Source organism: Athene noctua, chromosome 2, assembly GCF_965140245.1.
Source record: "Athene noctua chromosome 2, bAthNoc1.hap1.1, whole genome shotgun sequence".
In the NCBI taxonomy this organism is placed as follows: Eukaryota; Metazoa; Chordata; class Aves; order Strigiformes; family Strigidae; genus Athene; species Athene noctua.
The window spans coordinates 137,755,343-137,781,121 of NC_134038.1; the positions used below are offsets into that span (position 1 = coordinate 137,755,343).

At 37.8% G+C, this 25,779-nt stretch overlaps 1 pseudogene; it reads left to right on the plus strand.

The window, feature by feature from the left end:
- LOC141956698 (dynein axonemal heavy chain 11-like) overlaps positions 1–25,779 on the plus strand; it is a 123,582-nt pseudogene that overhangs the window by 33,043 nt on the left and 64,760 nt on the right.

A 25,779-nucleotide genomic window follows, 5' to 3' on the forward strand; every position in this document is an offset into this window, starting at 1 on the left:
ACAGAAACTTTATGATACTGGTTCACATGAATGCTCTTTCTCTGCCATGAGAAGAAAACGATAGAAGATGACCACTGAAGGATAATTGAGCTGATGTGGACAATTAAGGTAATTCCCTTCTTTCCATGGGACAGTTTAATTTTTTGGCAGTTAAAATATATTAGTATCCTTTCACCAGAGTCTGTGGAAAGAGAAGTTTTCAGTTTAAAATCAACTGATTAGTGTTTAATTTCATTCCAGTACAGGAGGATCTATATTTTGTGTAAATACCTCATTATTATTATAAATGCTCGTTAGATTCTTGTTCATAAACAGACATGTCACTTTGATGTGACATGAGGAAAATGTGACATACAAAGAATATGTTGTGAATAGCTGGTGAGTCAAGGAGAGAAGTAATCAGACATTCAAAAAAAAAAAAAAAAAGTTAAATACACATAGCTAGCTGTCCATGTATTGTCAAAAGGAGGTGCACAGACAGATAGGCATGCCATGCACAAACCCAGCCATACTGCGGTGTATTAGTAGACTGAGTGTATCTGCTCAGTTCTCTGCTTCTTCACCACATTCAAGAATTTTACCCATACCCTTAAAACTTCTGCTTTGTAAAAGGTTCTTCTTTTCTTTGCCATATATGCTGACTATAATTGTGACCAAGGTGAGACAATAATGGCTGTACTGTTCTTGCATCTTTTAATGCAGATCCAGTTGAGTCATATAAGCTTTACACTAGGTCATACTTCATCTCATGAAGGAATGATACCAGGCATCAACTGAATATCTTCTTAAGGAACAGGAGGTAAAGAAGAAAAATAAGAAGTGGCTGCTCAAATCTGAAGCATCTCTAGCTCAGAGAAATCAGTTAGGTCTAACAGTAACAGGCAAAGCTACGCCTTGATGCCCTTCTGTTCTTCCCAGAGCTATATGCTATTCTAGCCAGGAATCTTTTTGTTTTCTCACAAATATTTCAAATTTCAGATCTTAAAAGCTCCTACTGCCTAAAACTGTTGATGTTTCTTTCTTTTGAATTGTTTTTAATTTCTTCTTTAGAAACCAAACCAAATCAAAAATTTAAAATCTCCATTTTACAAAACAAATCAAATTAGGAAACCAGTTGGCCAGGGTAATCAGGAATTTTAAACGCAGCCATTTGAGAATTCTAAAATAGAGCAAAATTTGTTGCAAACACATAGAAAGAATGAGAATGCATTGTACTATGAAGTTCTGGGAAGTATTTGTTGATTTAAGCAGGGAATGGCTGCATTATTTAGAAGTTTTCCATTTACAGTGTTTTTTTTAAAGATGGTACCTGCTTAGCCTAGTTCAATTGTAGACTAACTGCTAAAGAAACAAGACTGTCTTCACATTTGTACAATCATAACTCAAATTGCCAGCTACTGAATGCCTCAATTTTTTTTTTAATTATATTTTTAAGTGGCCTCCTTTTAATTCACCTGGAGCTGTGTCATCTGGAGAGCCAGAAACATCTTTTGGATGATGCAAAAAAAGAGCAATGTTTTAAGCATGCCACCTCTTATGATGATCTTTGCTGGGTTTTTTGCTTACTGAGATGTGTTAATTTTGTCTACTCTTGTCTATGAGGGTTGTGTGCATTCTCAGACTGACCATGTTGTACTCATCCAAGTTTGTTTGGAGCCAGTTTCATTAAAAAAAAAATCTCTTTATCATCATCAGAATATTTTGTGAGAATGTAATATTTTCATTTCAAGAAAAATTTTGAACAAAAAATTATGTAATAGAAATTTTGCGATTTTTCTTCATTTTGAAATGTCAGTCCTAATTTGATACTTCCATGGCCATTTGTATTCCAGATTTCTCACAGGACAGAGATATATGTGCTTCAACTGAGGTTAAGCCTGGAAAATGTACAGTATTTTGTCACTAATGTTAATCAAGCTACATTTTGTTTCTCAGGTACTATAAGCAGAAGGTAGCCATTAAAGAAATTCATAATTGTCAGTATATTGCCTGTATGAATCCAACTGCTGGCAGCTTCATTATCAACCCTAGACTCCAGGTATGGTTTGAAGTGTCATATTATAGCAATACTGTATTTAGTACATGAAATAATTACTATTTAACTTTTCACTGCACTAGGCAGGAGACAAAAGGGGATAGGATAAGACAGTGTCTGAAAATTAGTACAGGTTCAAAATCCTGCTGTTCCTATAGCTAAACAGAAAGAGACATACCATATTTATTATGATATTGAGATTCTCCTGAATTTCATAGTAATTACAGTCTGATATAGTCCTTCACCTGGCAGATGTGCCCTTGGAGCTCATAGCTGGACATGCAACTGCTGTGGAACTTCATCAAGGATGAGGCTAGAAATTATGTCTTTTCTGTGACATACAAGTAACTATTTTCACCAGGCTGTATTGTCATTTAACACTTTGCTGACTCATATATGTTGTCTGATGCTGGTGAATCTTCGTCTCTTTTTCCCTTTTCATTTTCAGAGACGTTTTGCAGTATTTGCTTTAAAATTCCCTTCTTCAGATTCCCTGACTACCATCTATAGCAAGATAGTTTGCTTCCACTTCCAGCAACATGCTTTTACTCCATTAGTAACCAAGAATATTCCAGCCATAGTGTAAGCAGCCAAATGGCTTCACGAGGTGGTGGTTCAAAACTTCCCACCAACTGCTATTAAGCTCCACTATATCTTTAACATGAGTGATTTCTACAGCATCTTCCAGATTTATATTATGGGTTAATTTTCTACCCAGAAATACTCAATTATTGCTGCTCTTTATTATTTAATGATGTACATTGGTCTGTGGACTAATGAAGAACAAATGCCCTTTGTACAAAATAAGATACAGTCCCTGCCCTGAGGTGACTATGGTCAGGCAGATGAAAGGGGTAGAAAGCTGAGGAAAAAAAAGACATTTGGTGGAAATAGAGCAATGGTTTGCAAAGTTTGCTATGCTTACTATGCTTACTTATTATTTTGACAAGAGAAGTTGAACATTTGTTTGTAGGGAAGAACAACTTTCTGGAGACTAGGTAGAATGAAACAGAGATTGAAGCTCTGAAGCAGGGACTGAAACTGGTAGCCAAAAAACAGAGCAGCGATTGAAGAGAAAATTGAGGGGAGGATATAATATGGTCAGCAAATCCTGGTCCCTCTTGTAAAATCGGGTGAGTCTGATCATAGTTTGGTTTTACCTGCTTTTCTATTCCTTGGAGTACAGGTCTGTTCTAGAATATTTTTTCTCGCCTGCACACCCCATGGATCATTGTGAACTGCTAGCAAGGCAGCAAGGATTTGTCAGGTCTCCTATTATAACACACACCTTGGTTTGATGGGGATGCACTGGCCCATCACACATATTTGCACCCATCCTGCTGTGGATTTTGTTAAGGAAGGAGTTTTGAGATTACAGCTGAGAAAGTGCTGATTTTGTCACCATAAACTGTGTCCTGTTTTCTTGAGTGGTGTTGCAAAACAGGGGCTAATGAACATGTAAGATCCTGGCAGTTCTGATACTCTCCGTGTCCTGTATTGCACCAGGGCCTCAAGCCATAATGAGTTACTTAAGGGTGCAAGTCAGTGGAGAGCAGACATTTCTTTTAATTACATTTTGCACACTCAGTTGTCTAGAGAACTTGCTAATTTTTAGAGACATTGTGGTTCATGTTAAAGACTATATAGTTTGTTTCAAGTACAGTGTGTAGTGGGTATCTACTTATTATGATCAATGTGTTTGCAGAATATCAATCTCTCTTAAGAGTGCCTTATTTTGATGCCAGATGACAGCATTAAAAAAAAAAAAAAAAGTGAAAAATATTGTTATGTTTAGGGCATTCTGTTTAACACACCCAATTGTTTAGAGCAACCAAATGATCTTCAACATCTCTGACTTCATGAATCAGCACGTGTCTATGGTAAACTGGTGAAAAGCACAGACTGTAATTTATTTTATAAAATTATGATGGACACTATGCACAAGTATTTTTGAGGTACATTGGTAGCTTGAAAGTATTTTGCCTAACGCTAGAAAGTTAAAAAACAGATGGTGAAAGGTCTTATCTACTGGAACTGTAATAGTAGCACAGTATATTTTTATCCTCAGCCCCCAATGCAAGCATCTTCCTTACTGAGGAAAGCCAGGTGCCAGAGTAAGTGAAAAGGGAAAACTAAGGAAGCTTCCACCTTGAAAAGATATAGAGGTGGTTATTCTTACCTTGAGTGTAATATTTGACTACCAGAGGACTGTTAAGTATCTCTGTTGCAATGTTGTTAGTAACTTAAAGCAAACACTTGAGCCTTCCCTGGAATGGGAAGGTAGCAACCTGTCTGTGGACATGACTCTTCATGTCCTTCACTGGATATGTGGAAACAAGTTGCTGTCTTCATTTTTTTTTTCCTGATTCTGTGCTTCAAACCGCAAGAATAATATACTCTTATTTTCCTTTACTAATTGTTCCTTTTGTATTAGTTTTCTTTCCCTGAATAGTTTAACTTGAGTATTGAGGAGTGTATGTATGTGTATATGCATGTATATATATAAAAAAATTGAATTAAGTGATTTTTCAAATAATTTAAAATTGCAGTTTCTCTGTGGCCTTCAGAGCATGTCAGTAAAATGGAATGTACTTTTTGAACTGTGAGCACTGTTGGTTATTCAAATAAAAGTATCTATTATCAGAATTAAACTATTAAAGAGTTCAGACACTGTAAATTAAAAGACATAAAATAGATATACATGTTTCATTTTGGTCTTTCTGCTGTAGGGGGATAAGAGACAGTACACCCATCTGGTTTTCACAATGGAAACACTGTGAATATAAGCTAGGATACAAGTATGTTCCTTTGCTTTTAAGTTATCAGTTAAGTTTTGTTGTGTATGCCTCTTGTTTCCTTAACCTGGCCTACGTAATGAAATATAGTACCTCTCAGTATTGTTCTTTGTATCAGACGTGGCACAAGGAAGACAAAATAATGTCACATATTATATCATACTATTGCATATACAGTTTCTTCTGCAATTTGTGTGTGTTTGGTGCCAATGCCAAGGATAAATTAACTAATGAGGACCACAATACTGTTTCTATTGCCCTTCAAAAACTCTTCACTTAAAAACATACTCATTTTGCAGCAGTCAGACCAGCAGAAACATTAACTAAAATGAACATATTCAATACATGTATATTTGATTTTTTTAAAAAAGAAAATAGTTTTCCTGAAGGGAGTGGGCTAAGGAAGGAAAAGGAAGAGAGTATCTGAATTTGTCTAAAAAAAAAAAAAAAGGAAACTGGAAAACATCAGCTTTGTTTACTAGGCCTTGTTTCCCTTCCTTTCTAATTTCTATTTGCCAGTGAAAAAGAAATGAAAAGAAATAGAATAAGGATAGGAATGAGGACACCCAAACAGATAATTTAAGATATTTGGGAGTGTTTGAATACAGATTGAGCAGTGACTTCCTATCAGAAAGAAATTATTTTTCCTTAATTTTAAGTAGTTTAAACATGAACAATTATGGATATAGACAACTACTAGTAGTTTGTTTGGAGCCTGTCTGGTTGGATGTGCTGTGCATTGAGCCCATACTTGCGCCTACTTTTAGTCTTCAGTACATACTGCTTAGGTACGTCATATATTAATGGACTGTTTTTTCATGAAAATATTTCTCATGTGCTGTTTTGGGGGCATTTCTTAACTATTCTTTTTCGCTCTTACTGTGTGGTAGAATGTGGAAGACCAAGTGTTGCTGCAATCTCTGCTCATCTACTGCCATTTTGCAAACGGGAGAGCACACCCTTGTTGCTACAAGCCAGTGAAAGGGTGGGAATCATTGAGGAATACACTTGAGGAGTTACTAGAGAGCTACAATGAAATGCATGCTTCTGTGAACCTAGTCTTATTTGAGGTGCCAGTGTAAGTTCAATATCTGTAAAGGGAGCAAGTAATTAATCACGATGCTACTAACGTTTGCATTAAGTTGTTGCTTTTTACTGTTTGGAGGTTGTTGCAGACTCATAACACTCTTAATGGAAGGCTTATGTGAGGGTACCATGCAGGAATAGTTCTGCTAAATATACTTTATTGGTGCCATTACAGAAAAGTAGATTGTAGTTCAATGTTAAAACCAACCTCCATTCCATTTGTTTAAACAGAGATTCATCCTTTTTTGCGCTACACGGAAATTAACACCACATTCTCTGAGGTTGGAAAGAAAATCTATAATGCTGTAGATAGTCTGCCTTATCTTTTAATTAGTTAATGATGTAACAGGCCTTTGTAAGAAAAGTAGTATTTATCTGTTCTTTCCAAGAAAGGGAAAATGTTTTTAAAATTAATTTAAGTCAAAATAAGGACAAGTAATACTTTAAGCCTATACTAAATGATGCCACTGCATAGCAGACTTGAAGTTGCTTTGATGCCTACCCTTGTACTTTTTAAAATCTAAAAAGCCAGTCCAGGCTTTTAAATGTCATCAAAGATTTATTTTAATTTAATTCATCTGTAGATTTTTTTTTATATGTATTCTTACCTTATCTCAGTTTAATGTTTACATTTGTTTTTCTCACATCAGGCAATAATGTGGTATCCATCATGGCTGAAAATCCCAGTTTCTTCTGAAATCTGATTAACTACATTTGCTTTGTTTTCCTGCATGGAAGAAAACCAGCCAGTTTTCAGAAGACGAAGATTTTGCTGAATAAGTGAGGCACAGACTTCATTGTTGCTCCTTGTCATTATTTGTAATCTTTCTTCAACATAGACAGTCATTCTGGTCATGGATAATATCAGTGATTTCCAGAAAGAGACAGAGGCCCATGCTGGCAGAGCTTAGTTTTGTTAAAGCAGTTTCTATTATTTGCAGTGTCAAATCATTTAACACGAAACCTTTTCTTCTCATTGAGTTGGACTAGGATTTCGGTGTCATCGTTTTTCACTTTGCACATATTCAGGCAGGAGCTATATAAGCAAAGGTACTCTTGACAAAGCAGTCTATTGTAGAAGTTTCTCTCCAAGAGGATTAAAAAAGAGCTTGAATTACAAAGATAATCATATGGATCTTTCATAGGAACGGTAGATTTTGTTCTGCTGATTTAGAGGTTGATGTGATAATCATCAGAATTGCAGGCAGAAGCCTTCTCAGGTATCACTCGTTTTACTTGAAAATGTTGGTAAGCCATTATCTTCTCTCTAAAGTCTAGTGACCGAGAGTAGTATCCCAGTTTGGCAAACAAAGTGGCAGGGTGTCTTAGACTTACAATTTGGCAGTCCTGGAAAAGTACATGTGAAATTAAATCCTGTACATTTTTTCTGCACCTTTTATGTTTTTTTTTTTTTTTTTTTATGGATCCATTGTGAAATCATGAATAAGGCTGACAAGATTGTGTAGTGAGGTCACAGAGAATTGGCTTCCAGTAACGTTTTGGTTGAACAGGTTTCTACCTATTTATTACATACAACTAGATCAGACGCATTATCCCTTTATTTAAGAAGGTTCTCATCAGTGTTTTTTCAGAGATGATTTTTTCAGTGGCATGAAACATAAAGAGAATGAAGGGGTTGCTTTTTGGTTTTTTTCACTGATACATGGAAAAAAAATTAAACAAAAGGTCCAACATCTGCTGATACTAGGCTGTAATCTCTTAGAATCTGCATCTGATTTTAAAAAATGAAATTTAGAAAATAATTTTTAGATGCTTATATAATTGATTAAAATATCAATTGGAAGAGATTTCTTTTAATATTTAAAATATAGGGTTTGGGGGGAAGAATTACCTCAATACTTACATTTGAAAATTCTACCAACTAATTCTTGTCTAATTTGGGGCCAGATTCTCATCTGGCTTTTCATCCCATAGTATTCCATGATCAGCAAATAAAAGCATGCCTTAAGTAGTCTGGGCTACATATTCCAAGAGTAAATTAAAGTTTGATGCATATTTTTAATGAAATGATTCATCATCCTTCAGCCTTTGTGGTGCAAACTGCCAGACATGAAATTCTTGTGTGCTCCTAGGGCCCAGTCAACCTCTCTTCAAGTTAACTAAGTCTTTATTCTGAGTTCAGTCAGGGTCCATCAGGATCTTGGAATGATAATTTGGACCAGACAGCTCTGGTCATTTTAGAGGTCAGTGCAGGCTGATATTTGACAAAGTAAAACAGCTTTTCTGTCTGCTTGCTCCCCTATTGGAAAGAAAGAAAATGCTGATGTAAAGATAATGTACCTTTAGGTATCAGGAGCACATTACCACAAAAGCAGACACAAAAAATATGGGGTGGAAAAAAAAGCAAGCTTGGTGCAATAAAAAGAATTTGAGCAGCTTGGCTAACGAGGTTATTGAAGTCTATGTTATGTTATTGGTTTTTTGTCATCAGGTGCCAGATCAGTTATATCCTAGAAGCCTCTACAGGATATGCACTTCTAATTGGAGTAGGTGGTAGTGGTATACAAAGCTTGTCAAGGCTGGCAGCATACATCTGCTTCCTGGAGGTTTTCCAAATCACACTGAAGAAAGACTACGGGATCCAGGACCTGAGGGTAAACTAATAGATATTATTTGAGTCTGCTGAGTTCACTACTTCAAGAATGTGTTCTTTTGTTGTTGCACAGGCTTGATAAAATCACAGGCGAAACAGTGTAATTTACAGTAACAACCCCTGTGGTTCCTGTGGTTTCCAGCTGTACGTTTTGTTTTCTTTATCTCTGAAAAATGGGCAGTCAAACGGTATTTTAATGTCTTTTTATATGCTTCACAGAGTTTTGGTAGTTTTTCCACTTTTTCCCAGGCAGCTACTTCACACACTACAGAGGTGTGGTTGGAGTTCTGGTATTTGAAGTTAGCCATTTGTTACAAATTTTTGCATGTCATTGCATGTGTATTGATTTAGTGGAATAAAATTGATGTGGATGAGCACAGGGCAAAATTTTGCCCTTGTTGCATGCGAGTCATTTAATCAGTTAAACTGACCATAAGCAAAAATAATGAATATAGTTGAATGAGGTGCTCTATCAGGCTTACAGACTTGAGGACATTTCAAGGCTGAGCCCCGTCTATGTGAGCAAACAGGGAATGTTTTCTTCTTCTTTTACTCCATGTGGAAAACAAGCGATGCTTCCGAATATCAGACATAGCTAAATAAGGAACTGAATATGGCCAAATTTGGTGGATGGTGGTCCTTCTGTTAGCCTTGGGCCATGGCCAAACCACTACAGTGTGTGCAGCCTGAGGCATCAGTATTTTACATGGTGTCTAACTTCTTGTGCCTTCCTTCCCTTTTCTAGTACATTCATGGCGGGATTCCCTTGATTAGTAGTCCGTTTTGATCTTTACCCCTAGGTCATGTCAAAACCTCAGCATCTGATATGGAAAACTTTTCCCTTTGGATGTTGTGCAGCAAATTAGTGATATGTAAATAAACTGAAAAAAGTAAGAAGTGAGCAATGTGTGGCCATCCACTAACATACATTTTACACTTTTTCTGTATCAATGTTTTAACAGGATATAAGTGATTGCCTCCTGTCCTTACAGGTAGATCTTGCCAGTTTGCACATCAAGACTGGTGCCAAGAACATGCCCACAGTGTTTTTGCTGACAGATGCCCAGGTTCCAGCTGAATGCTTTCTTGTGCTGATTAATGACTTGTTGGCATCAGGTGATTAGACCAACACATTTCTTGAAAGATCTTTTCCAATGACAAATGATCTGTGGTTTCATTGAACTTTAAAGATGTTTTTTTCTCTTTCAGATATTTGTAGGGGGAGCTTTTACAGAGGTCAAGTCAACTCATCCCACTTGAGCATTGAGACTAATTTGCTTAAGAAAGCATTGCCTACTGAGGAGAATAATTGCTAAGGATTATCATGCATAAGTGCATTGATTTGGGGGGAGATGGGAATCTCTCTTTGACTTAATGCCATGTTTGCTTTGATATGATTTCACTGACTTCAAGCAATGTCTTCATGACTGCACAAGTGTAACAGACAGCAATGCAGTTTCACCCATGTGTTGGAAATTAGAGAATCTGGAATATCAATGTGGGGATCTAGAGATAAAATGGAAGAAAAATGGGAATAATACCATGCTGTACAGTTGGAGAGCATCTTGAAAAATTTTTTTTAAATTATTATTTACTTTTTTGCAACCAGAGTGGAAAAAAATTTCTAACCATCTGTAAAAAAAAAAGAGGAACCACTATTCTGAGGGATACATAATTTGAGTGAACTTGCTATCAAGGCAAATATTTTTGTCTTTTTAAATCAATGTTGTTTCCCCTCCCTTAAAAAAAGAATCCTTCTTTTTAGATGAAAAGGTGTGGGGAACAGGAGGAAACTGTTTTGTTGTTTGATTTATTATTATCACAGCATAGCTCTAGTTATGCGCCTAAACCTCGTTGTACTAAATATGATGTAGAAGGTTATTTCTCAGGTTGTATTGTATAAGGCTTCTCCCAACTACCCCTTTGTCTTTTCACAGGAGACGTTCCAGATTTGTTCAGTGATGAAAGCATGGACGATATAGTTAGAGGAGTTAGAAAATAAGTCTGAGCCCTGGGCCTGATGGACACCAGAGAAAGCTACTGGAGCTGCTTCTGGAGTAGAGTGCAGCTGCAGTTAAAGGTAAGGCATATTTCACGGACAAAAGGTAGTGCTGAACTGGTCAAAATAACAACGTATTTCAGTTATAACCCAGCATATGCTGGCATACTTCTCTTGAAAGGCTTACTCGCTCACATGTGACACCATATTTGCTTCTCGCATGTTACCCCTGTAATAGCCTTCTCTCTGAGGAGGCTTGGTGTACACCAAATTTTACTCCTAGATCTGGTTGTTGACTTCCTTCTTGTTCATAGGAAAGTCACATGGTTGCTCTGCATCTTAGTTTCATGATCTTATGTTTTGAATATAACAATGCATTTCAGAGAGAAATGAGGTGCTGATGAGGAATTAGTGGTGCAGTTAGTCTAATTGTAAATATGTTCCCTAATTACACATACAGTAATTCTGTATATGTAGTCAACTCTTAAACATTTGCTTAAATAAATGAAATTTCACAGTAAATGTTAACTCTTTCTACTTTTCCTATGCTATTTAAAAATAGGAAAACAAAAATATCCATGTAGCTGTTTTCAGGTCGAAAGCTGTTTAGCAATACATATTAATATAATACAACAGTTTCAACAAGTGTCTCAAACTCCATTTTAGAGGCAATGTTGTTGAGGCAGACTGTAGTTCTGTGCTGAAAGCTGGAAAGCGGAAGCTGGGAACATTGATTTTGGAGTGGAATCTTTAGGAACTTTTGGTTTATGCAGGCTTCAGTTTTATATATTATCTGAAACATGTATGTAGCTATTAAGAAAATTTAAAGTCTGAAAACTGTTAACCCTTTAGAAGGAGACTGTTTTGAATGGAATATATGCTCTGTACTTTCTTTATTAGACTGATCTGACTGGGAGATAAGAAGAGCCTTCCCATAGCAAGTGATTCCACAGTAGTCTTCTGTGAAGGCCTTTCCTGCTTTTTCTGAGGTGTTTAATTATCACTGATCTAAAGACCATTCCTATTTGGTTGTGAGATTTTTTTTTAAGTTCTTACACTTTATACGATGCCACTTTCTGATTTTTTTTTCCTCATATCTCTTTTTTTATCCTGCTTTAGTTTTGCCGCTTTTCCCTCCTATCTTTAATTTTGTTGCCATCACTTCTGTCTCTCTACAAATTTCTTCTGTAACTTGAAGGCCAGTGGAGACTCGTACAGGATTTAGTGTGACATATTCTGTATTGTTTTCGCTTTTTCAGACTTCAGTGACATGGTCAATAGTGGTGCTTACCTTCTGTAAATCTATTTCTAGCCAGTGCTATTTGTCTCTGTTTCATGACTATTGCATTTGTGTACATTTTTTTAAAAAAGGACAGGAAAAAAATATGATGACCAACATCTCTCTTCATTTTCTTCTTTCCCACTTCTTTCCCTTTGTGTTTTCCTTATTGCCCCAACAATTTCTTCTTTCTCTTTTCTGGTTTGGTTTTTTTTTTTTAAGGGCTTTTTGTAAGCCAGCTTTCAAAGGCCTTTTACCTTGCAGCCATTTCACCAGTCCCCCACTGTGCAAATTAGCACTTCTGGAGGCAAGAACAGGAGATATCTATTCATGTTGCAGGAAAGCAAAGTAGAGACATTATAGTACTGAAGGAGACATAAATTTCATGAGTTAACACACTGGCAGTTATCTGTATGGACTTTTAGTTAGTGCTAGGTGACCTATCACCTTATCCTTTCCCTAGATTTGAAGAATAAAAGACTAATAAAATGTGAAAGAGAAAAAAAGGGAGAATTCAGACAGTTTCAGAATATTAAAGCTTAGTGAAGTGATATAGACACATTTTTCAATTTCGTTTTAAAAACCCAACATCCTACACTAAGCTACATTTCCCTTGTGCTCACTCATCATCTGATACCCTACAGTTCTGTTTATGATGAGGAATCTGTAGCTCAGGAGCCCAAATTACACAGTGCAATTCTTTGAACAACCATAAATGTTTGGTTTTGTGTTAGTTTTGTTTGGATTGTTTTCAGTCTGGAGCTTGCAATCAGTTCTGCTGTTAACATACGGAGAACATGCCATGTGTGGAGGTGCAAATTTATGTCAGTGTAAGCTGGAAGTATGTCAGTTAAAAACAGTGGATTGCACCATTATAAACTAAGGGCCCACAGCTGAAGTGTGTACAAGGACATATATGCATGTGTGGATTTCAAAAGCTTTTGTGATGAATGATGTAATAAATTAAAAAGGAGGAATGCTGCTTAAGCAAACAAAGCTGATGGCCAAACACTGTTAATGTGCTGACAGTGCTAAGGCATGCCATTGCATAGGCTGAGAAGTTTCTAAGGCTCACAGTGATTTACTGGAGCTCCAGAAGTTTTTCAGTATCCCATGTATCTGTGCAGTAATCCCTTTTAAATGCTCTGCACGTTACCAGAACTTTTAAAGAGTAAAGGCCAGAAGAAGCAACTATTCCTTGAAAGTAAGAATATGAAGTGTGGCCTGTCAGTCCTGTTGTCGCTTGAGCTCCATCTGATTTTATTTTGTACTTTTGGTCATGCCAACCTTTCAACATTTTTTCCAAAAATGGGAACACTGTGCCTAAATGCCTTGCAACATACACCCTATACAAACATACTCTTCAATGGACTCTTCACAGCATTTCATCTTTGCATGTTTTCCGAGTTTTACATTTCCTACTAGCTCATCTCAATTTCTTCAGTGCTCTTAAACATTACCAGGTATTCTAAAGACATACATGTTATATGGCTTTTCTTCTGAACTGAATCTCTGTTACTTAGTCCCTGTGCAGCCAGTTTCTTCATGAGCTGCAGATCTCTACTACAAATACTTGCTGCCATTTCTTGAACAGGTTTCCTCATCGTGTATTTTCCTCATGTTTCAAAGTTTACAGTCCCTCAGTGGCCGTTGTAAAGTCACAGCATTAAGAACCAATTCTGCTGGTTTATGGCAATACTATTTCTCTGCAACACTATTTCTCCAGTTTCCTTCCAACAGGCAGACTTGGCTGGACTACTTTAGTCATTGCACCCTTATAATGGTCTCCTCCTTATATAGTCCTGTCAGTATTCAGCTGGGTCTCCATTTTCTAAGGAACTCAGCAGTAAAGCCGTTTCATGCTTCAGCCAGAATTAATGTCAAACATAGGCAGGGCAGGTGCCCTGCATCACCACAGGCAATCTTTTCAATATTATTATTTTTACTTTTCTTTTAAATAATTTCCAAATCCTTTTTCATCAGAACACATTAACATTTTTCTTGTGGTCTGTTTCACCACTGACAGAACATCTCTTTTATCTGTGAATCTGAGAGGAACTTGTGCAGCCCCATCACAGCTCAGTTTTTGGTCAGCTCTCATGGTTTTCCCTTTGAGGGCATAAATACACATGCCTGTCAGCTTGACTGTTTTAATCCCAGACAAGAGAACCATATTTTTAGGGTTTCTGGTTCTGTGTTAAACTAATACTAACCCCAGATGTGATTATAAGTGTTTGATTCAAAGGGAAATAAGGGTTCAAGAGATAATGCTGTCTATCATTTGATCAATGTCACCTCCCAAATAATTTCTGAACTCCCCAACCAGTTGCCACCAAGGAGGCAGGTGGATCAGGGACGGACAGACACAGTTATTTCCCCCCTACCAAATGAAGTCTCAGTTATGTTATTAGACAGCCAAGAAGCTATCGAGGATTTCTGAGTTCTGTAGCACAGAACACAGCTGCTTCTGCAGTTGGCAGGATCTTACAGAGTTCCTGTTTCTCTATTAAAAGCTCCAGGCTTTTCTCATTTGGATGTCAGCCATCTCTTCTTGAGTACTTAGAGAGCTGATTTTTAAGGATACATCCATATGAGTAAATTTATGACGTGTATTTTTTGGTCCCGAGGACTAGTAGCATGACATGGCTGGCATCCATGTGGCTTAGCTTTTTACTTTCTCTGCTCACAAAATGATGGTGGTGGCATAGAGCTGGCCAGGAAGGATTCTTAGTCTGTACAGTCCCTCACTCCTGCTCCAGCACTGCTTAGTTTCTCATGGGAAAACCGTGCAAGTGAGTGTGCTAACAAATAGAATGGGCCTTGTCAGCTCAGTGCTTTAGCATGTGCCAAGGCACTCTTTAGTTCATTATTATTAAGATACACTGTTGTATCTTAATACATCTTGCTCTGTTTGAAGCATTTAGTGAACATAGAGAGCTTGCATATCTGAGACAAGCAGGAGAAGATTGAGCTAAAAAATATGGTGTAAGAAACACATCTGTAGTGAGAGTGACCTGTAAGTCCCACAAAGGGACATTTGAGAAAAGAGGGGTTTTGTATTGTTAGGAGTGGTGAATGCTATATGGAAGTTGATATTAATTTCACATACCAGTTCTTTCATCCACACTGATCGTCTTCATTACTCAGCTGTGCAAAATTAAATCTTAAAAATGTCAGATGAAAGACTTTTGCAGTGTCCCTCTCAATCCACATTCCTTTCAAAGAAAGTATGGGTGAATCTCAGAGAACTTCCTAAATTTTCTATTACTATGTGAAATACCCTCACTCTAATATTTATATCCTGGTTGTCTTGAAAGAAATGAAGCATTTCTTACATAAAGCATTTCCTATCCTTTTTTTTTTTTTCCCCCCCTCTGTGAAATTAGACTGTCGTTTACGGCCTTGGTGGAAGATAAATGTTTTCAACATATGACCTTCTTGCTTAAGCAAAGATTGTTCAAAATGCAGTCAGTAATAATTATTCATCTTTTTCTCAATCTGAGATTCCTCACAGATCCCTTGTTATCAGATCACATGGCATCTTCATTATTCTGCATGCAAAGCAAGCAGTGCACAAGGTCCTTTATGATACTGGGAATTCACTGGGGGGGGCTTGCAAATGAACCCTGAAAACATGCTGCATCAAATCCATACCTGGTGTGATTTTACCAAACTTCACTAAAGCTAAAGGACATGTAAAGGTTATGCCATGGTGAGGATCTGGTTACGTTCTTTTTTTGACTACCATTTCAAGTGTATGCTGTATCCTATATTTTTGTTGTCCACGTAAAATAATTAACAAATACATAGCTATGTAATCAGGGTGTTATAGCTAGGGTTGTACTGGAATTTCCTGCCTAACAATACAATATAGTAAAAATCAGTCAGTTCTAACTTTGTGTTTTAGAGAAAAGAGGTGGAAATTATAAATAGTGTATTTGAATTTGAGCTCTAGCACTAGCTATTCCAAGAAGTAATTTATTGAAGGCTTGAGAAATTGTTCTTCTAAACTTCACCCTGACACAAAAGTCTACAAAGATTGTGTGTAGGTAAATAATTTTTCTATTACTACTTTTTAAACTGGATTTAATTGCTTCTGTTCGTTCTCTGCAAGGTTGCTAGAATTCAGATCTGCTGCTGTTTTCTTTATTATTGGCTTTTGCGGATCCTCTCATCCAGTCGATTTCTTCTAGCAGTTCTTTTCCACTGTTATCTTCTGGTTTGTAATCTGCACTTGTGAAATCACAGCTAGGTATTTGAATATGTCTGCATTGCGGGCAAAAGATTGGAATATCTGTATTTCATGTATACAAAGTTCACCTGTCTTTAAACTAGCTGTTTTCAGGAATGTTCACAGTATAGTTACAACAGTTGAGTCCAAGGCACTTACTCAGGTATATTTCCTTTTTCTTGGTTGGGATTTCCAGCTGAATAATCCTGGTAGGACCAAGTGTGTGCCTGTATTCTTTGCAAAGACTTTCACTAGGACTTGCTTACCATGTTTAGCAACTTGTGCTAGATGTGCTGTTGCTTCAACTGTTTCTCTCCTGTTTGATTTCACTTGTCACTCTGTTCGCCTTCTGTTCCTTACTCATTTGTTATGGAAGTTAACTGTTGAGAGGCTTTTGTGTCCTGTGGTTATCCACATGAGCTCCAGTAGTACCGTGCGGAATAAATGTGAGATTAGAATAAAGATTTGAATAAACTACTAAAATGTACTCTTTAAAATTTTCAGAAATTTTTTGAAAGGGTGGCCAAGGGCAAGGAGAGAACAGATGAGTCCGGGTATGACTTAGTAAATCTAGAATTTAGATGCTAGGGTAAAGTTAAAAGTAAACAATCCTGAAAAGTCAGTATTATCTTTCCAGGAATCTTCACTTCATGTAAACTAATTCAGCTCCTTATAGATACAAGTAGTTCTTTCAAAATCACTCCTAACAAATTACATAGGGGAGAAGATGCTTCCTCTATCCAAAAGTTCAACATGAGATTGATATAAATAGGACATAAATAGTAATTATTCCATACAAACAAATGTTTAATGTTTAGGGAGGTTAAAATATTACTTAAGGTACAAGACAAAGGAAAGCACTAAATTCTAATTTGTGCTTGGCAAATGGTCCAAGACTTTGATTTGGACTCTTCTTGCAGTCCAGTACTTAGAGACTTGAGTCCAGATATGCGCAATGTGAACAGTGTAGGAAGGTGTAAAAGATGTAATTTCTAGCAAGACTGTGTAAGGTTTGCAACTTTGAAGTGTGATAGGTGCTTCAAGGACACTTGTGAGAAGCACATCAAAGCAAGGACAGATATCTCTAGGCTCTCTATTACTGCTGCTGCTATAGTAGGGATGGTATGTAGGTCTGAGAAGTTGGCTACTATGGAATAAGAGAGGAGAAAATGAGGTGCCCAAGCATCAACATTGCTTGCCATGCCTCTGATATTATAACTGAACATATAATTTTATCAGAAAATGAGGCGACATGAATGAGAGGGAGAGACAATGTCTAACTGAAGGATACATGGTATAACAGAGAAGAAATTTCAGAAAACTCACAGAAGTGTCCAAGGTCTTTGAGACTTGCAAAACAGACCTAGCAGATTCTTCATGTACATTTCTTCTATGATTCAGAGTTTTGGGGTGGAGACCATTTATTGTATCTTTTTTACAGAATCACAGAATCAACTAGATTGGAAAGGACCTTGAAGATCATCTAGTCCAACCATTAACCTAACATTGACAGTTCCCAACTACACCAGATCCCTCAGTGCTAAATTGACCCGACTCTTAAACACCTGCAGGGATGGGGACTCCACCACCTCCCTGGGCAGCCCATTCCAACGCCTAACAACCCATTCTGTAAAGAAATACTTCCTGACATCTAGTCTGAACTTTCCCTGGTGCAACTTGAGGCCATTACCTCTTGTCCTTTGCTTACTACTAGGTTAAAGAGATTTTTGATTGGTTTTGCTCTGTTTGTCCTTCTTTCTCATCAGCATGATAAAATTTTGTTGTAAATTCCAAGATCTTTCTGTAATCTTTGTACAGTTTTAGTGTCATTTTCATCACTTGGCTAGAATGGATTTCTACGTGGACATTTCTGCCACTTGCCTCTTCATGCTGAATACGTTCAAAGTAGATGGCATTTTCTTCTGTACTTTAGACCAACTTGTGGATCGGCCTGTCTTTGTAACATCCCTAGACAACCTGAACTCCACTGTGTTTTTGCATGGGTGTCTACGGTTCTGCCTAAATTCTTGAAGATGGGGGAGAACATTAGTTTCTTGCAAATATGAGAATGTGCACTGCTGTTTGTTATGCTTGCAGGAGTCAAAGGTCACAAGTGATTTAAAACCAATGGTTTCTCTTCCTGACACATTCTTAAGTACTTCCTAGGTAAATGCGCAAATCACCTGTTGTTAGAAAAATGTTTACATTCATCGAAGAGGGGTGCTTTTCTCTGACAGTAAACGAGATCAGTATGGTGACCAGAATAACTACAGTATTTCAACACTCTGTTTTAACATGAAATAGTCCTCTGCATCCCATTCCACAAGACAGAGAAAAAATGTGCTATGAGCTCTTGTATCTCAGGGTAGCTGGTAAGCATGCTGGAAATGAAATAGGTATTGGTGAATATCCTCTGTTTAGAAATATAAAGAAGTAAATGGACTAAAAAATAGTGGAACATGCAGTTACTTCACACGGAGTCTAAAGCATGGGCTAGGGGGCTCTAATTTATGGAATATTTATGATTCACTCACCAGTAAAGGTTTCAGTGAATTCTTCTCTTTTATGCCCCATTTAATATTTTAGTCTGCATCATTTCTCTTCCTGTCTGTCACAACATGGGAGACTTATCATTGCTTATGTTTGCCTTCCATGCTTCTTTCTCTTTCTGGTCTGTCTGGGGTTTTTTTTAAGAATTTCACATCTTCTGCTTTTTGCCTCCTCTGTTTCCACCACGGCTCCCAACAGAAGGGACCACTTGCACTTTTCTTGCTGTTACACTTGGCCACATAACAGCCTTCTGAAAATGGTATCATTGATCTGAAGCCTTCAATAATCTCAACATCCCACTCAGTTTGTGCAGCCATGAGAAAGAAGTTTTTTGTGAGACCAGTGCTTGTGGCCAGAGGCCATATCTTACTTGATTATCCTAAGGATGGGAATGCAAAAAGGACATACCCTGTGATTTAGCATAAAATCCAAGCTTTACAAAAGGTGTAAATGTCCCAAGAAACAGTTTCTCTTCATTATTTCTGAATAATGGTAGATTTCCTTGGTTTGTCTTAGTTCTGCTGAAACTTACTCATCTTGTTCATAACTAAAGGTTAACTGCAGAAATTGTTGTCCGGTGTTTTCCAGTGCAGAGATGTATTTTTTGAAATTATGAGATAGTGGCAAGTATTTTCCATTTTCCATGTAATCTTCTTTCCAAATACCATAGAAGCTTTTTCCACCATTACTATCTCCTCAGCACTTTCTCTCTCCTCTCTGCTTTAAAACCCAGTGTTGTCCTGGGTCAACCTCCTCCTTTCTTCACTCTTTTTTCCCTTCTTTTTCAATTTTCTGCTCTTCTTTCTTTTTCATCCAGTTTTCCCTTAATATGTAATGTCAGTTCCCGATTGCTTCAGAGGCAGAATAAACCTGTCACTTCCCTGGCATGATTGGCTGGACTCTGTTCTGACTCTTGTGGCTGTTCGGGAAGTGATAAACTCTTCTGATACCATTTGGATGTTTTCTATTGGAATTAATGATATCGATGCCATATGGTTTGGGAAGCCCTGTATGGCAAAAATAGCTGATTTTTTAAGAAGCACATAGGAGAGACTCCAGTCCTGTCTTAACAGCCTGATGTCTGTCATTTTGCTAATTAGCTAAAAGCAAATAAAATCACCAAAGCACATGCAGTAAGTAGGCCCACAGATACAACTGGGAGGCTAGAATAACCCTTCCTTCCCAGATGTGAGTTGCTTTGTGTAGGCCTGGTGATATTGACAGCAAATCACAGATTCATTATCCTTTGAATATTTTACCCTACTCTTGTTCTTACACCCTTTTCCACTTTTGTAAAGAATAGTCCTTCAAAATTCGCATACAAACTAAGATCCAGATCTCCTTTTCTTCTCTTTCTTTTAACGGAGTTGCAGTGTGTATTAAAATGGCAGGAAGTGGCTTGAATAGACTTAGCAACTCAAGAACTGGGTTTGTGCCACCATGACCAGCTGAACGTGCGCCTTCTGGCTGTCTGTGCGCCAGCCAGTCCCTGTGGCTGCATTATTATTTATAGCTATCAAACTGAGTAACTGATACCAACATGGAGATAGGGGAAGGAAGGTGCAAGTGTGCTGTGTTTGTACTATGGAAAGGGAGTAAAACCTATTTGCCCAAGGTAATATCCTAGCTGACGAAGTTTATTAGCTGCCAAATTTGTTTTGGAGCCTCAGCAGTGTGCTGGCCGGTGCCAGGCCATGGTTCATTGCATGCCTGTCTTTGATCGCCTCAACTTGCCATGTGATTCTTTTCTCTCCCTTTTCCTTCCCTCCTCTCCGAAGGTCGTTCTGTGTTTCTCTCCCACCGGTGCCACGCTGCGAGCGCAAGCTGGGAAGTTCCCAGCCATAGTTAACTGCCCTGCTATTGACTGGTTTCATGAGTGGCCGCGGGAGGCCCTGCACTCCGTCAGCAGGAGGCTCTTTGAGGAAGCCAAGGGGGTCGAGGTACAGAATTTTAAGCTCGTCAGTATTCTGAGAAAGCAATGGAGATCACTGAAAGATCAATAACTGAATGAGCTGAAAAAAACAATGCTCTTTTTACTCCTTCTTGCATACTTGTTGCCTTTGGTGTTGAGGCTCACCCCTAGCACAGGCAGAGAAGTGAGGGGAAAAGGAGAGGCATGTAAGTCATAGCACTGTCTTTGCCAAATCCTTCAATTCTAGGCTTTTTAGGAACTTACGGATACAGAATTTATTTAACCCTTTTTGATACAGCTAAGTATATTCACTAGTTCTGTAGCAAGTGAGGCTGAAATACTGCAGTGCACACAGTTCAGGCAAACTGAAGAGTTTTCTCTCTGTTCAGCAACTAATAAGGTGAAAATTTCCCCTCTAACCAAATGGCAAATGCATTTAGAGCTTTAATATCTGGACAATTAGTCTTTTTGTTCATTATTGATCTGTAGTGTGAGTTGTTTGTTTCTAGAAAAAAAGCAATCATGCGTTAGTGAGTTTCCTTTCAAGGAAAATGAATTTTCACATATTATTCTAAGAGTTTTAACAAGCTGCCTCTGTTGTCCCATCCAGCATGGGTGGGACACTGCCATGCTGGCAGTGACACTGCTCAGGCATTTGCTGATGAAGTAAATCACATAGATCTAAAGATTTACTTTTCTTCAGCAATTGCAGTTGCAGTAGTTTCATTCCGGAGTGCTATTATATTTGGAACCATTTATTTGTATAGGGGGATTTTTATTCATTAGAGACTAAGGATTTCAGGAATGCCCAAGGAAGAACTCTCTGATTTTAGTCAGTGGTAGCATCAGTCCCTGGGCAAAGCTCTGCATAAGAGACGGATGCATTTACAGCATTTTTCCTGCATTCAAACCGATACAAAATACATGGGAGTCATTGTGAAATGTAGGCGAAAGAGAGGGAAAGCCTGCAGGGATGCCTGGGGCTGCTTCCAGGCTACCCCACAGGCCTTTCCCCTCCCCAGGGCTTGTGCGAGGGAGAGGGGCCGCGGGCATCTGCGGCTGCAGGGAGCTGTACCCGCTCTCCGATGGCATACGGATGCCTCCTATAGGGCTGCAAGGGAAAGAGAGATTTTTGCAAATCCGCGTCGTTCATATTTTCCATCAGCTCCTTCTGCTTTATTTTAACAGCTCATGACAGATTTAAAGTGTTATTACGGTAATCTGTTGTCTGGTGAGCTGGGGCGGGGGTGTATGATATCCACTTTCATTAATTCTTAATGTGATACCAATTTTCAGATTGCCATTTATTTGAAAGAAACTGATAGCATTACATGGAGAAAAGAGAACAGAATTTCTTTTGACTTAAATATATTATTTTTTCACATCCCTAACTACTTATACTTTTCTTCTTTGAAAATACATCTGGTTATCAGAATTTAGGCTTTTAATATGGAAAATCTTTTCTGGGTTTTTTAAACTTTTTTTAAATTTAAGCATTATGTTCCTATATAATTCATTTTTTAGATATTTAGCAAAGATTTCACTGAGCCAAGCAACTGTTGATGAGTTTCTTCTTCACATTTGTGTTAACTGCTCCTGGTAAATATCTTTTCTGTTCAGTTCCCAGCAAGTGAAATAAATGGCATCTAACAAAATAACATGACACTATTGACAGTGAGTCAAGGTTTCTGTGTCATCAACATACATAAGGCAGTAGTGAGTGCCTGAGTCATATCTGCATGTGCAGCCGATGAGAAGACCAACAGACAAGACAGCAGTATGCAAAAACTATTAGGAGGAGACAGGGGAAGGATTTCAAAATTATGGAAAAAGTGAACCCAGAACAGACGTGTTGAAATAACAGAGAAACTATGACAGTGTTGTGGGGGGAGAGAAGGGGAACTCAAGAGAGAAGAAAGCAAAACTGAACTGGAAAGGTAGGAGAGGTGTACAGCAAAGAGTCTGAGGAGGAGTAAAAGGGAGGTGAAGGGAGAATGATCACAGAAAAACAGTAAAGGGAGGCAGGCCAGGAGAGTTGCAGAGGTGTATTAGGATATCAAAAGAATGAGAGGGGCTGGGTGGAAAACGACCACCCCGAAAAAGAGGGAATCTTAACTGCAGTCTGTCATCCCCTCTCTGTCACAGATTTATGGGAGGTGGTCTCCTTTCCTCTCACCTCTCGTGCTGGTGTGTTAATACATCATTTCACTTGCTCAATTTTAGATATTTCAGCAAAGATTTTTTTTGTTCTTAGTAGAGAAATCTTGTTAGCCAGGGCTCATGGACCAACTGAACTTCTGAAACGTACCATCATCATGCTGTCCCTTAGGATGAGCAGTGCAAGGTCTATTGCTGAGTGATTATTTGAGCATAAATGATGCTTAGCTCTTAATTGTCCATTTTCAGAGTTTAAAAAAATACAGCAATAGGAATTGATAGATTTTGTTGTTGTTGTTGTTCATCACTGTATAACAATATTACAGATTATTTTTAATTAGCCTAGCTTGAAGTTAAGATAATGATCTTTTTTTTTCCCTCTTAAAACTTCAATACAAATATGACATCATGTCTACATTGCTTTAAAAGAACCTGGAAAATTTCTGGGTTTAAGTGTTGAGAGAAGATGAAAAATTCATGGTGGCTGTGGGAGTTGAGAAGGAAGTCTTGGATTCTCTATCTCTTTATCTTCAAACCAAATCTAGGCACTTTTCTGGAAGATACAGTTTATCCAGGGAAAGAAGGGGGGCAGATTGAGCTCAGCAGGGAGATGGTGAGGTGCAGCATCAGTATGTGATCTGAAGGATGCTGTGAACGCCCCTTCTGCCCTGGGTGAAACCATCTGAACAGAAAAAACAAGGGATCCTGCTTAATTATGGTGCTAGTTGAAAATAAGTCCCGTGAGCCCCTTTTCACTCAGAAGGACATTGGTCAGTGTGTGGGTTAAGAACACGACAGTGAGTTCAAGGATGTGTGAGGGAAATGGAGAGTATCAGAAATTTAATCAGTTTGGATGTCTTTGATTTCTTGGGAGAAAAGAAAGGGAAAGAGCCCTCTTCTGTTTCAATACTCAAATTGCTAAACTTAATTTTAAAATATCACAACAAAAGAACACTGTGCAGCAGTTCTGAGGTCCATGTACTGAGCTTAACAAACTTTAAAAAGTGACTTCATACCTCATTTGCTATAAAACGTGATCTACAGTATTTTAAAATAGTATCTCTGTCTCTATATTCAACATGACAGGCAATCTCCCTTACGTTCAGCTGGTGTCACATATCAGCACTGAGTACAGAATAAAAGAATGAGGATTGTTTTATCCATCCCTTTGAAGATAACAGCAGTGAACATCTCTGCTATCTCCTTTGAGTGCCTTGCTTTTGCTGTCTTGTTATGCTGCTTCTCAGCTGCTTAACACCAAACAGCGCAAGCTGTTAAGCATACCGCAGATAAACTCATTATGCTCTTAGTTTATCGTACTGCAAAGTATTTTACAACATCTGGTATGGCCAAGAAGCAGCCGGAAGTAACATTTTTTGCCTTCTCCCTTTGCCTCTTAAACTCCCACTGTCCCCCCCACCCCCTTCAGACAAATACCAGCTTGGTTTTATTCTCAGTTTTGATAACTGCCTGCAGGATGCATTCAAGATCAGTGACATTGTCTTTTTTGCTCTTTGCTTGGCAAGTTTCAGCTAGCTCAACTTAACTATGAGGAGTTAAGATTTCTCAATTTAGTAATAACTTATTTTACATCCTGAGGAAAGTTATAGGGAGGACACAGGCAAAACTCCTGTCTAAACTCTATTTGTAACTTGTATTGGGGTTTTTTTGCATGCTTAAAAGTCAGTCAGCCAAGGCCTAGAATAGACTGCATACAAATGAACAGACTTCACCCTTATATTTTCTTTCAGATTGTATATAGGCTTATTGCTCAGTAGTCTTTAGGACTATTGAATGGTTTTGATTTGTACCAGCCTAATCTTCATTATTGGCTTCAAGCTACTTTATGCTTTCTAGTGAACTGCAGTTAAATCAGATTTTGTTACTGCATCAACTGTTTTTTGTTTCCTTTTTTTTTTAATAAAGAAGGCTAAATTAGCAATAATAATTTCCTTTGCCTACAACCCTGAATGAGCATATATTGAAAAGTACAATGTAGTATTAAAAAAAAAAAAACAACCTGGAGATAAATGAATGGCAGAATAAATAATTTATGCTAATGAAATTACTGCAATTAGTAGTTCCACAATGACCCTTTTAAAAGCCACAGCTGTTAACGTCAGGAAGTGCTGTCACTGCTGACCTTATCATAAGAGAAAGTGACAAATTGAAAATGCAGGGAAGACCAATCCTCAAAGAGGTCTGTTCGGGAACGATTAGTGTTTTCTGAAAACCAGTGTGAATTACAACCAGCTGCTCTCTGGCTCGGCGTGTCTCCCATGCTGTGCCATTTTGTTAAGCTCGATAACAATAGTTATTTTGCCCCATTGAGACAAGTTGTCTCAGGCCACTTCCAGCTCTACCGGAACCCACTTCTTCCCTCACTGATTTACAAATGAAACTGTTGTTAGAGGGCTTTTCAGGGCTGCTGAGTAGAGACCTCTCATAAGGATCATGTGTAAGGAGGTTGTCTTTTGCTAGGAAGAGCTGTACTGCAGGGTGCGTATGTGTCACAAACAATGAAAAAAGGAGAAAAAGGCTGAAATGCGTTTCAGCGGAAAGCCAAGCACTGCTCAAATCTGCATAAAATGTCCATTCCTGCTGACTAGCCTTGCTTTTACAAACAATTTTTTAGAGATGAATGTATGCTAGCTTTGCCTCAACTAATGATGTTCTGATTTTTTTTTTGATTTGTAAAGCAATTTATTTCTGCTTTCTCTAAATGCAAATCATTCTTTATTTAGTCCTTGTTTTAATTTCTGTTTTTGTAATCATAGGTGAAATAAGTATTCTTTTAAACTAGCTTTTAAAAGTCACGAGAAAATAATGAGGTTTCTTACTGAGAAAAATGGCAAGTCTTTCTGCATCAACCTGATTGTAATATTAATGATGTAGGCTTAAAACATTTAGCTGCCTCAACAGCCACTCATGAGCAATTTTCCCAAAGTTCCCTAAGCATTATTGACAATGCTTTGGTAAATTATGTGTGACTTTCCTAAGAGTTGGTGTAGCTCATTTAATTCATATTAATTGATTTTTAGGCTTCCCTTGATTAATTGAACTGGGTTCATCTTGTACAGAATGCAATAAATAATCATTAAAATGAGGGAGATGTGACTCC